Genomic DNA, 11,221 nt, shown 5'->3' with positions numbered 1-11,221 from the left:
TCACAACAAAGCCAGCAGATGTCAGAGTAGTGTTGAACTTCTCATGCCATTGCTTAAGCACTTGTTTCAGGCCATACAAAGATTTCACTAGCTTACACACCTTTCCTTCTTGACCATTTACTACAAAGCCATCCGGCTGTTGCATGTAAATTTCCTCGTCTAGCTCTCCGTAAAGGAAAGCCATCTTAACGCCCATCTGATGAACGAGAAGACCATGCGAGGCAGCCAAAGTGAGTAACACTCGAATGGTTGTCAGTCTAGCCACAGGTGAATAAGTGTCAAAGAAATCCTCTTCTTCTTCTTTCTGGGTATAACCCTTGGCCACAAGCCTAGCCTTGTACTTCTCAACAGTACCATCGGGCCTAAGCTTCCTTTTGAACACCCACTTACATCCTAATGGTCGACAACCATAAGGACGATCAGTGATCTCCCATGTCCCGTTAGCCAAGATAGAATCCATCTCACTACGGACCGCATCCTTCCAGTAGTCAGCATTCGGAGATGCATAAGCTTCTGAAATGGAGCTGGGAGTATCATCATCCACGAGGTACACGAGGAAATCATCACCAAAGGACTTTGCAGTCCTCTGTCTCTTGCTCCTAACAAGAGCTTCCTCGTCACCCTCCGTGGAACTCTTATCACTTTTATGTTCATAATATTCCATCGGAATAGCAGGTTCAGGAGTCTCATCAGATTCCAGTCTAGAATTGCTTTGCATATCTCTCATGGGGAAAATATCCTCAAAGAATGTAGCATCCCTAGACTCTATAATTGTACCGACCTTCTGGTCAGGTACCTCATATTTCACCACTAGAAATCTATAGCCAACGCTATGCTTGGCATAGCCAAGAAAAACACAGTCCACGGTCTTTGGTCCCAACTTGCGCTTTTTGATTATCGGCACGTTGACTTTCGCCAAACAGCCCCAAGTGCGCAAGTAAGAGAGTGTAGTTCTTTTCTTTTCCCATTGCTCATAGGGAGTAGTCTCATTATCCTTTGTGGGAACTTTATTCAGGACATGACAAGATGTCAATACAGCCTCCCCCTCCATGCCTTGGATAAACCCGATGTATCTAACATGGCGTCAACCAAATCAGTTAGAGTACGGTTTTTCTGTTCGGCAACCCCGTTTGACTGGGGTGAGTAGGGAGGCGTCCTCTCATGAATAATACCATGTTCCGCACAAAATAAATCAAACTCATTAGAAAAGTACTCTCCACCATGATCAGACCGAACTCGTTTTATTTTTTTCTCAAGTTGGTTCTCAACTTCAGCCTTATAGACTTTAAAGTAGTGTAGAGCCTTATCCTTAGTATTTAACAAATACACATAGCAGAATCTAGTGGAATCATCAATCAGAGCCATGAAGTATTTCTTTCCACCTTTAGTCAACACACCATTCATCTCACAGAGATCTGAATGTATGAGCTCTAGAGGTGCCAGGTGTCTCTCCTTCGCAAGCTTGTGAGGCTTACGAGGTTGCTTAGCTTGCACACACGCATGGCACTTAGAGCCTTTAGCTAAAGTGAAACTCGGGATTAAATCCATCTTATCTAGCCGCATCATACAACCGAAATTTATGTGACAAAGACGTGAATGCCAAACCTCAGATTCGTTCACATTAGAATGAATTTGGTTCACGACTTTATTACAGAAATCCTCCAGGAAAAGGCGGAACAAACCACCACAATCATATCTTTTTCCAACAAATAGTCCATATCGAGATACGACTACTTTGTTAGACTCAAATACTAACTTAAACCCTTCTTTACATAAAAGGGAGCCACTAACGAGATTCTTATTTATGGCGGGGACATGCTGCACGTTCTTCAGTTGCACGGTCTTTCCCGAAGTAAACTTCATATCTACCGTGCCAACACCATGAACAGAAGCATGCGAGGCATTCCCTATCAGGACGGAACAATCTCGTGCGACCTGGTAGGAAGAAAACAAAGACACATCAGCACACACATGAATATTGGCCCCAGTGTCAATCCACCAATCGGTGGACTGACAAACTGAAAGTATGGTAAACAGATTACCATACCTAGATGCCGCATCATTGTTGCTCAGAGTGACATTCACAGACTTGGAGTCCTGTGCTGGCTTCTTGTACTTGTTTGGGCACTTGTTTGCCCAATGTTCATCTGAACCACAAGTAAAGCAGCCATCTCTCTTTTTGTCTTTCTTCTTACCCTTCTTCTTAAAGGTAGTATTCTGCTGGACAGAGTTCTTTCCCTTGAACTTGTGGAAGTTCTTCTGCACCACATGGCGCTAGAAGAACCCTCTGCCCCTTTCACGTGTGAGTCCTTTGCTCTCGAGTTCTGCTCAACACTGAGATGACCAATGACATCCTCAACAGAGAATTCACGTCTCAAGTGCTTGAGAGAAGTAGCAAAGTTCCTCCAACTAGGAGGGAGTTTTGCAATAATGCAACCCGCGACAAACTTGTCCGGTAACTCACACTCCAGGAGCTCCAGCTCCTTAGCAATGCACTGTATCTCATGAGCCTGGTACAATACAGAATGGTTATCAACCATCCTGTAATCATGGAACTGCTCCATGGCATACAACTCACTGCCAGCATCAGTTGCGCTGAATTTGACTTCAAGCGCATCCCACAAGTTTTTGGCAACACCCATATGAATATAGGCGTCAACCAACTTGTCTCCAATCACACTCAGAACTGCTCCCAGAAAGATTGTGGTTGCCTCCCTAAACGCCTTCTCCTGTTCAGGAGCAATCATTTCTGTGAGGGACACACCACCAACCCAGAACACGTTCATCGCTGTGAGCCACAAGGTGGTCCTAGTCTGCCAACGCTTAAAATGCGTCCCAGTAAACTTTTCCGGTTTCAGAGTAGCAGCAAAGCCTTGAATCGAAAAGTGCCTAAAATAAGGTTTTTGGATTGTTGGAAATATTAGCACTTTTCTGATTAGACTTATCCACGAGTAAACAGTAAGCATGGCATAAAAGGTATGCATCTCATAGCGATACCTAACCATACTAGCGCGTGCAGAACATAGAACCGAACCTTCTATGAGCATCACATATATAGCTAGCATAAATACGAGTAAACGAGGGATGAACAGATTATACCCCCCAGTTGGCCAGGCCAACGCGGCGGCTGCAGCAGCAGCCTCGACGTCGTCCGTGGCCTTCTTCTTAGCGGCGGCGTCGTCGGCCATGGTGTCGATGCAGAGGAAGTAGTGGAAACAGAGGCGAACAGAGTTGGGGACGGATCGGGAGCAGTCGTGTCGAGACGCTCCCCAAAAACCTTATTGTCGTTCTCCCGGGCAGGATCTCGAACGACAGGGTTTCGGAGGCACCTGCTCTCCCGACCAACCGTGCACGCGGTCGTTGGTTACTTCACTGGTCAGAGCCTTCTTATATAGTCCCCCTGGCTCCCAATGGCAAGTGGTAGAGCAGCCATTATAAAGGGGTCTCAACTCTCCTCAATTAGCAAGGTGGGACTAAACTTCCCACCACCTGCCATCTCATACATGGGCCTCAAGATTAACCAGGGATTAGTATCTTATATGGGCCTAAGCCCATCCATAATCCAACAATATTAGCTTGTAGCTCTACTTTTTCCTCTTGCAAGTTTTTATTTGAGCGTAGAAACTTCAATTTTGAGGCACACAATCTCGCAAAGTATGCATGTAATCTTCCCTTAGGTAGGCATGTTTGGTTGGGCAATCCTCATGACCCAACTATTGTACCTATGGACATTACTTTGATTCAATAAAGTTTGCGAGATTACTAAAAAAAACTAAAATTGACGCTTCTTTAAAAAAGGAAAAGGAAAAGGAAAAGGAAAAAAAGAGTGTGCTTAAGCGCGGAGCAACGAAATCACTAATCAAGAAATACTCTTTGCAAAGGTGGCTCACACCTCGCTAGATTGCGACAAGTGGTGCACTACATGTGCGCCACTTGTCGTAACCTGTGAGTTTTTTTGTAGATTCGTTTATTTCAATGTTTTATCTCTTAAACCGTGTGTTCAAATCTCAAACTATTTTCACCGTTGGATTCCTCGCGTTGAGATTTTCAAAACTTGATCCCATGTTGATAGGTTTCGACGAACTTTTTTCAAAAGAACATGTGCCTCTCGTGGAGTATTATGGAACAGAGAGAGTAAGCCTGTGCCTCTCACGGAAAAAGAAAAAGAAAAAGGAAAAGAAAAAGAAAAAGAAAATAAAGCTCTTTTTTTCTTTTACGATAGGCACGATTATACCTCTTGCAAAAACAAATTTGTTTATACATGAGAAGTAAATTAGTGCCTCTCCCTGAAGTTTTTTTTAAAAGACACGTTTTCCTTTTTGGATGTGCCTCTTGCGGAAGCAAATCTGTTCCTCTCGCGAATCTTTTCATATATGAGAAGTAAACCTGTGCCTCTCACAAAAAAATGCGTTTTTTTCATTTTTCAAGAGGCACGATTGTGTGTCTCGCAGAAGAAAAATCCATGCCTTCACAAGAAGTAAATCCGTGCATCTCCAAAAGAAAAAATACTTATTTTTTCTTTTTCTAAAAGGCACGACTGTGTCTCTCGCGGAAGCAAATCCGTGCCTCCACGAGAAGTAAATTTGTGCTCTCGCAGGAAAAAAAGATAATGCACTTTGTTGCCAATTTTTTTGGGTCCAAAACCAAAGAAAAACCGAGGGAAAACCGAAAAGTCTAAAAGTCGAAAAAACATACAGAAAAAAGAACAAAATCTGAAGGGAGCGTCCAGAGCGCAACATGTGGTGGCGGCTGAGTGGCGCGCTCACAGCCCACTAAAACTGACTCTTACAGGGGCTCCTAAAGGAGTACTCGCTGATTAGTGGCTTTCATGGAACAGGAGTTGGCGCGAACTTACTCTTTTGTTTCCGCCTTTTGGTTTACAACATGGGTCGGCATCTTTTGGGCTAGCTCCGCGACTATAAATTGTCGAGCCCTTCCCTTCTTTTTTGCTCCTACTATCGATTCACGCCTTCTCCCTCCGCCGTCGTGCCATGAAATGTAGCCGCTTTCCTCTCCACGCTGCCAATCTTGCATTGGTTGGATTTAGGTTGGGCCACCCACGCGGAGTATAGGTCGGTGAGCAATTGAGGAGGCGGCCACCATGAGAGGAGGAGCACGGCTTCACGCATCGGTGCATCCCCGTTGATCCCCACGTCGGAGACGAGTGCAGAAGTGGTGGGATGGGACGCCATCCTGCTGTGCTACGGGTAAGACCAACATTTTCATCTGATTATTACTGAAATGGAGAGACCTACAGAAGATTGTCAGTGGCTTAACCCGGACAACTGAACCAGATCAGATTGTTTGGAAGATGCGCATTTTGAATTAATTATGCCACTTTATTTGCAAAGTTTTAAATAGCGAGCTATAGGTCGATGTGGAGTTTTTACTCCCGAGCACAAATGCTCCTGGTATGAATAGCAAAATGAAACATTAATAGCGCCAAGAACATCTCTAGCAGATTCCGTAAACCATCGTCATGTAAAATCATTTTAAAGGGTACTATAAAACATTTATACAACATTTTTATGGGATGATGTGTGTGTTGGCAGAACAAATCATGCATAAATAGTTTCAGGTCCCTGCAAAATAGCATCAAGCCCCCTACAAGCAAAATGAAGATTGCAATTGGGTCCTTCACAGACAAGGTGCAGGCTGGGACGGAGGTGCCGCAGCACGAGGAGGAGCGTGCACTCGCGTCGGCGGCAACAACAGCTAGCTAGCTAGCTCGCTCGTGTAGCTTGCAGCCGCACACCTCACGACGCTCGCGGGGCAGGTCCAGTAGCGGCGACAGCTAGGGTCCGGTGGTCGTCGGTGTCGAGGTGTTTCGGCAAGGTCGCGCTCAAGGACGACCGTGGCGGGAGCTAAAAGTTTCCTCCCGCCAACTGTTCTTTATTTTCCAGGTCCCAGCAAAAATTGTCCCAAATCTTATAGATATAGAGGAAATGACCCAGAATATGCAGAATTTCGGATTTTCTTTTTACAGGATGGATGATTTTGTGGGATCTATTCGGAGTGAAATAAACGCCCTCGTCCCGTAAACCGGCGGTTATTTTACCGGATGACTTTTTTTAAGGATTTGCTAGAGATGCTTAAAATTGGACCTCATTTAGCGCTATCTGTCCCACCGGCCGGCCCAACATCGCGTGAGCGGGTCGAATAGTCTAACCTAGCCCGCCCTAATCATACCACGCTACGGACGGCCGCGAACGGCGGCCACACTCGGCTACTCCTCCCGGTTACCCACCGGCGAGTGCTCAGGGTGACGCAGCGTCTCGGCCACGCTGCTCCTGGCCGCCCATTCTCCTGTCGCTCCCGAGCTCGTCGCTGTCACGACCCTAGCCTGAATTACTCAACTCCAGTTACAAGATTCGCGGCGTCTCGCTAGAATTGGGGAATAGAAGGCTGATGCAGCAGCTTGGAGGGGAAGGAAAAGGAGGATAAGAGACACTGTCTCACGTTTTTCATCAGTGATGCTTCATCCACTCGTGGACCCTGACTAAATACTCTAGTCCAGTGGCTCTGGACTGGGCTTGGCCTTGTTGCGCCGCTGGGCTTCGGAGTCCACTTGGGCCTCACGTTGTCGCTGCCTTTCATCTGTTCTCTTCTGAATCTTGATGGCTTCTGGCAGACACGAGGTCGTGACAATACCCCCTCCTGGAGAGACAACTTGTCCCCAAGCTGGTGCCGTAGGATAAGCAGCGACGATGGAGAACACCTCCTCCCAGGTAGTGTGATCTTCTTGCAAGCCTTCCCACTACACCTGAACTTGTGCCTTGAGCTTGTGCCCTTGCTTCACAAACCTCTCGCCCGAAATCCGAACTGGTTGGCACAACTTTTGTTCTGCAATCATTGCCACCAGCAGTGGTGCGGCATCTATATCCCCTGCTCGAAGCGCCTTCTTCAGCAGCGAGACGTGAACCACTGGGTGAATGCGTGATGTGGGAGGCAGGTCCAGCTTGTATGTGACCAGTCCAATTCTCTGCAAAATGGTGTACGGCCTGAAATACCTGAAGGATAGCTTCTGGGAGCTGCGGGATTCCAATGATTGCTGCACATAGGGTTGCAGTTTAAAGTAAACGTGATCCCCCACTTGAAAGCTGTGTTCCAGGCGTTTTTTGTTGGCTTGGTAAGTCATGCGTTGTTGGGCCCTCTCTATATGTTGTTTGAACAGAGGCATCATTTCTCCGCGCTCCTCCAACCAGCTAGCCAGATCTGGGTTTGTGCCTTCTGGTGTTGTGGGTACTCCAAAATTTCTGGGGGAGCGCCCATACAGAACTTCGAATGGTGATCTTCCAAGAGAGGAATGGAAAGTTGTGTTGTACCAATGTTCCGCTTGAGGCAGCCACTTCTCCCACTAACTTGGCTTGGAGTGTATCATGCAGCGCAAGTATATCTCCAAACATTGGTTGAGCCTCTCCGTTTGACCATCCGTCTGCGGGTGATATGACGAGCTCATGTTGAGGGTGATATCCGCCAAATTGAACATTTGTTGCCAAAAACTGCTAATGAAGATTTTATCCCTGTCAGAGATAAGCACCTCTGGCATACCGTGCAGCCTATAAATCTGATCCATGTATATCTGGGCCACCGTGGCAGCAGTAAAGGGATGTTTCAACGGAATGAAGTGTCCCACTTTCGAGAACTTGTCTACCACCACCATGATGGCGTCAAACTTGCCCGACTTTGGTAGTCCCTCGATGAAGTCTAGGCTGACAGTGTGCCAGGCTTCAGGTGGAATGTTGTGGGGTTGGAGCAGCCCCAGAGATTTGTTGTGCTCGGTCTTGGCCTGCTGACATACCTCACAGGTTTGCACAAATTTCTGGATGTCCTCCTTCATGTGTGGCCAAGCAAAGAGTTTTCTGATTCTGTGATATGTTGCCAGAAAACCAGAGTGCCCTCCCATTGCACTGCTGTGCAGGGCCAACAACACTGATGCATGAGTTGCTTTGTGAGTACCCAGCCAAACCCTGTTTTTGTATTTGATGATGCCATTCACCTGGGAAACCCCTTATCATTTGTGTTGCTCAAACTCAGTTCTGTAAGGAATTGTTGTGCTTTTGGGTCTAGCTGATAGCCTTCTATCACGGTGTCGAGCCATTTTGGTTGGACAACAGATATGGCATGAACCTCCTGGTCATGCTCTCTTCTTGATAGTGCATCTGCAGCTTTGTTGGTGATGCCAGGCTTGTAGAAGATTTTGTACTGCAGCCCCATGAGTTTGAAAAATGCTTTTTGTTGGATGTGTGTGTTGAATTTGTGGTCTCCCAATTAGACCAAGCTTTTCTGATCCATGTGAATGACAAAGGGGTTGTGCTGCATATAGGCTTTCCATTTGTCAATGGCCAGGATGATAGTTAGGCACTCCTTGTCATACGTGGAAAGTGCCTGATTCCTAGGGCCCAGTGCCTTACTGAAGAATGCCAAGGGATGCCCTTGTTGCATGAATACTGCTCCCACCCCTGTTGCGCAGGCATCTGTTTCCAGCACAAACTCTTTCGTAAAATCTGGCAGTGCGAGCACCAGCGCCTGTACTAGGGCATGCTTGAGTGTTTGAAAAGCTTGCTCTTCTAGGGAGGTCCATATATACAACACATTTTTTCTGAGCAAGTTGGTCAGCGGTTTGCTAATGACTCCGAAATTTCTTATGAACTTCCTGTAATATCCGGCCATACCAAGAAATCCTCTTAGCTGCTTGACAGAAGTAGGTTGTGGCCACTTGGCTACTGCAGACACCTTGGCAGGATCCGTGGAAACACCTTGTGCACTGATGATATGTCCCAAGTATTCAAGAGCCGGCTGGGCAAAGGAGCACTTGCTTCTCTTCACATACAAGTTGTTTTGTTCTAGAGTCTGAAAGACATACTTGAGATGCTGTACATGCTCTTCCAGTGAACAACTGAAAATCAAAATGTCATCTACAAATACCAAAATGAACTTTCTGTTTCTCGGGCTGAATATAGTGTTGACTGCAAATTGGAATCTAGCTGGAGCACAAGAGAGTCCAAAAGGGATGACCCTGAATTCGAAGTGACCATGGTGTGTCCTGAAGGCAGTTTTTGGCTCATCTTCTTCTGCCATTCTTATTTGGTGATACCCAGCTCGGAGGTCTAGTTTTGTGAAGTACTTGGCCCCAGACAGTTCATCCAATAGCTCATCCACCACCGACATGGGATATCGGTCCTTGACAGTAATGGCATTCAGATGCCTGTAGTCCACACATAGTCTCCAACTGCCGCCCTTTTTCTTGACCAGCAACACCGGAGAAGCAAATGGACTATGGCTGGGCTTGATGATTCCTTGTTTGAGCATCTCAGTGATCTGCCTTTCATCTCGTCCTTCTGCTGGGGACTGTACCTGTAGGGTTTCACATTCACGGGTTGTGCCCCCGGAACAAGCACAATCTTATGGTCGAAGCCCTGTGCGGAGGTAAGCCTTGTGGCTCCTGAAACACTTTGGTATGCTCTGACAACACTTGTTCTACTTCAGGTGGCAGCAACACCTCTTTCCCAGCATCATCTAATGAGCACAGCTGCACAACTTGAACCACCGCTCTTTCCTGAATTTGCTTCTGCAGTTCCACTGCTGAAATTGGGGCACATTTGGTTGTGTTATCCTTGACTCCCTTAAGTGTAATTCTCTTGGTCCCATATCTGAACCTTATGACCTTTTTCTTCCAGTCAATCCACATTGGACTGAATTCAGAGAGCCAGTCCATTCCCAATATAATGTCATACCCAGACAACCCAAACACCCTTAATTGTGTTTGGAACACCTGTCCTTGGCATTTCCATACTGAATTTTCCACCATTTCGCCGCACACTGTTTTGCCCCATCTGCCACAGTTACAGTGATTGGGCTCACCTCCTTTTTCTCCAGGCCTAGATCTTTTACAGTGTTATCGCTAATGAAACTCCCGGAGCTGCCAGATTCGACTAGGATCAGCACTTGCTTGCCATGCATCCACCCTTGTAGCCTGATTGTTTTCTTACCGACACCCCCACCAGTGGCACATTGAGATATCAACATTACATCTTCCTCTCCTCCACTGCTAGACTCCTGCTGATCATTTTCATTGTCGGAGTTAGACTATAGCATCAAAATATGTAACAGTTCTTGGGTTGTGCAACCTGATGGCTTTCTGGATGTTCAGGTGCAGCCCTCCCACGAACTTGGTGACGAAGAACGCCTCATCATAGTGCTTGTTATGCACTAAAACCTTGTGTCTGAGCTCCTCAAATTTGTGATGGTAGTTTTCCATGGTATCAATTTGTTTGCATCTCTCCAATGCTTCCAGATATTTTAGGTGTTTATCTTTGCCAAACTTGGTGTGTATGGCCACCACCAGCTCTTCCCAGCTCTCCACCTCATGGTCTGCCTCATAGGTTTGTAACCACAATGTCGCGTTCCCGGTGAAATGCATGGTAGAAAATGCCGCCCAAGAATTGCGGGGAACCTGGTACATGGAAAAGTACTTCTCACAAACTCCCTTCCACCATCTCGGATTCTCTCCATCAAATCGAGGGAAATCAGTTTTTGGCATTCGCAATGACCTGAATCGGCCCTTGTTGCCTGATCCTTCGCCGTCCTCCATGCCTGTGTAATCTCCCATCTCGAAATGAACAGGAGTTTGAGGGAATTGCTTCTTACTTTTGTTCAGACCCGGTGCTGGTGCCATGGCCGCCCGGGAGGCGTCCCCCAATTGGTCGCCGATTCCCGCTCCTCTCGCCGGATCTGGTGTGCTCATCAGCACCTCGGACTCCAAAGCCGTCACACGCCCTGTCACCTCTTCCAAGGACTTGCGCATCGCGTCCATGGACGAGTCGACAGTCGGCATCCAGGTGCCCAGGTTCTTCGCTGTGGTCAGCAGCAATTGGATCGATGCCATTGTGGCCTCACTCTCCTTGCGCATCTGCGCCAGTTCCGCTGTCAACGCCTCCATGGCTCACTACACCCGAGATCACTCACTCCGAAATTACCGACCCTTTGTTCAGACTGATGAAGCAGAGAAAGAACTCTCCGCCTCGGCCTTGCTTAGGGACTTACCCGGTAATCCAAGAGAATCGAGCGGATCAAAGTGGCTCTGATACCAGATGTCACGACCCTAGCCTGAATTACTCAACTCTAGTTACAAGATTCGCGACGTCTCGCTGGAATTGGGGAATAGAAGGCTGATGCAGCAGCTTGGAGGGGAAGGAAAAGGAGGATAAGAGACACTGTC

The sequence above is a fragment of the Triticum urartu genome, chromosome 7 (genome assembly GCF_003073215.2).
Source record: "Triticum urartu cultivar G1812 chromosome 7, Tu2.1, whole genome shotgun sequence".
Lineage (NCBI taxonomy): Eukaryota > Viridiplantae > Streptophyta > Magnoliopsida > Poales > Poaceae > Triticum > Triticum urartu.
Note: the sequence above shows the minus strand (reverse complement) of the source record.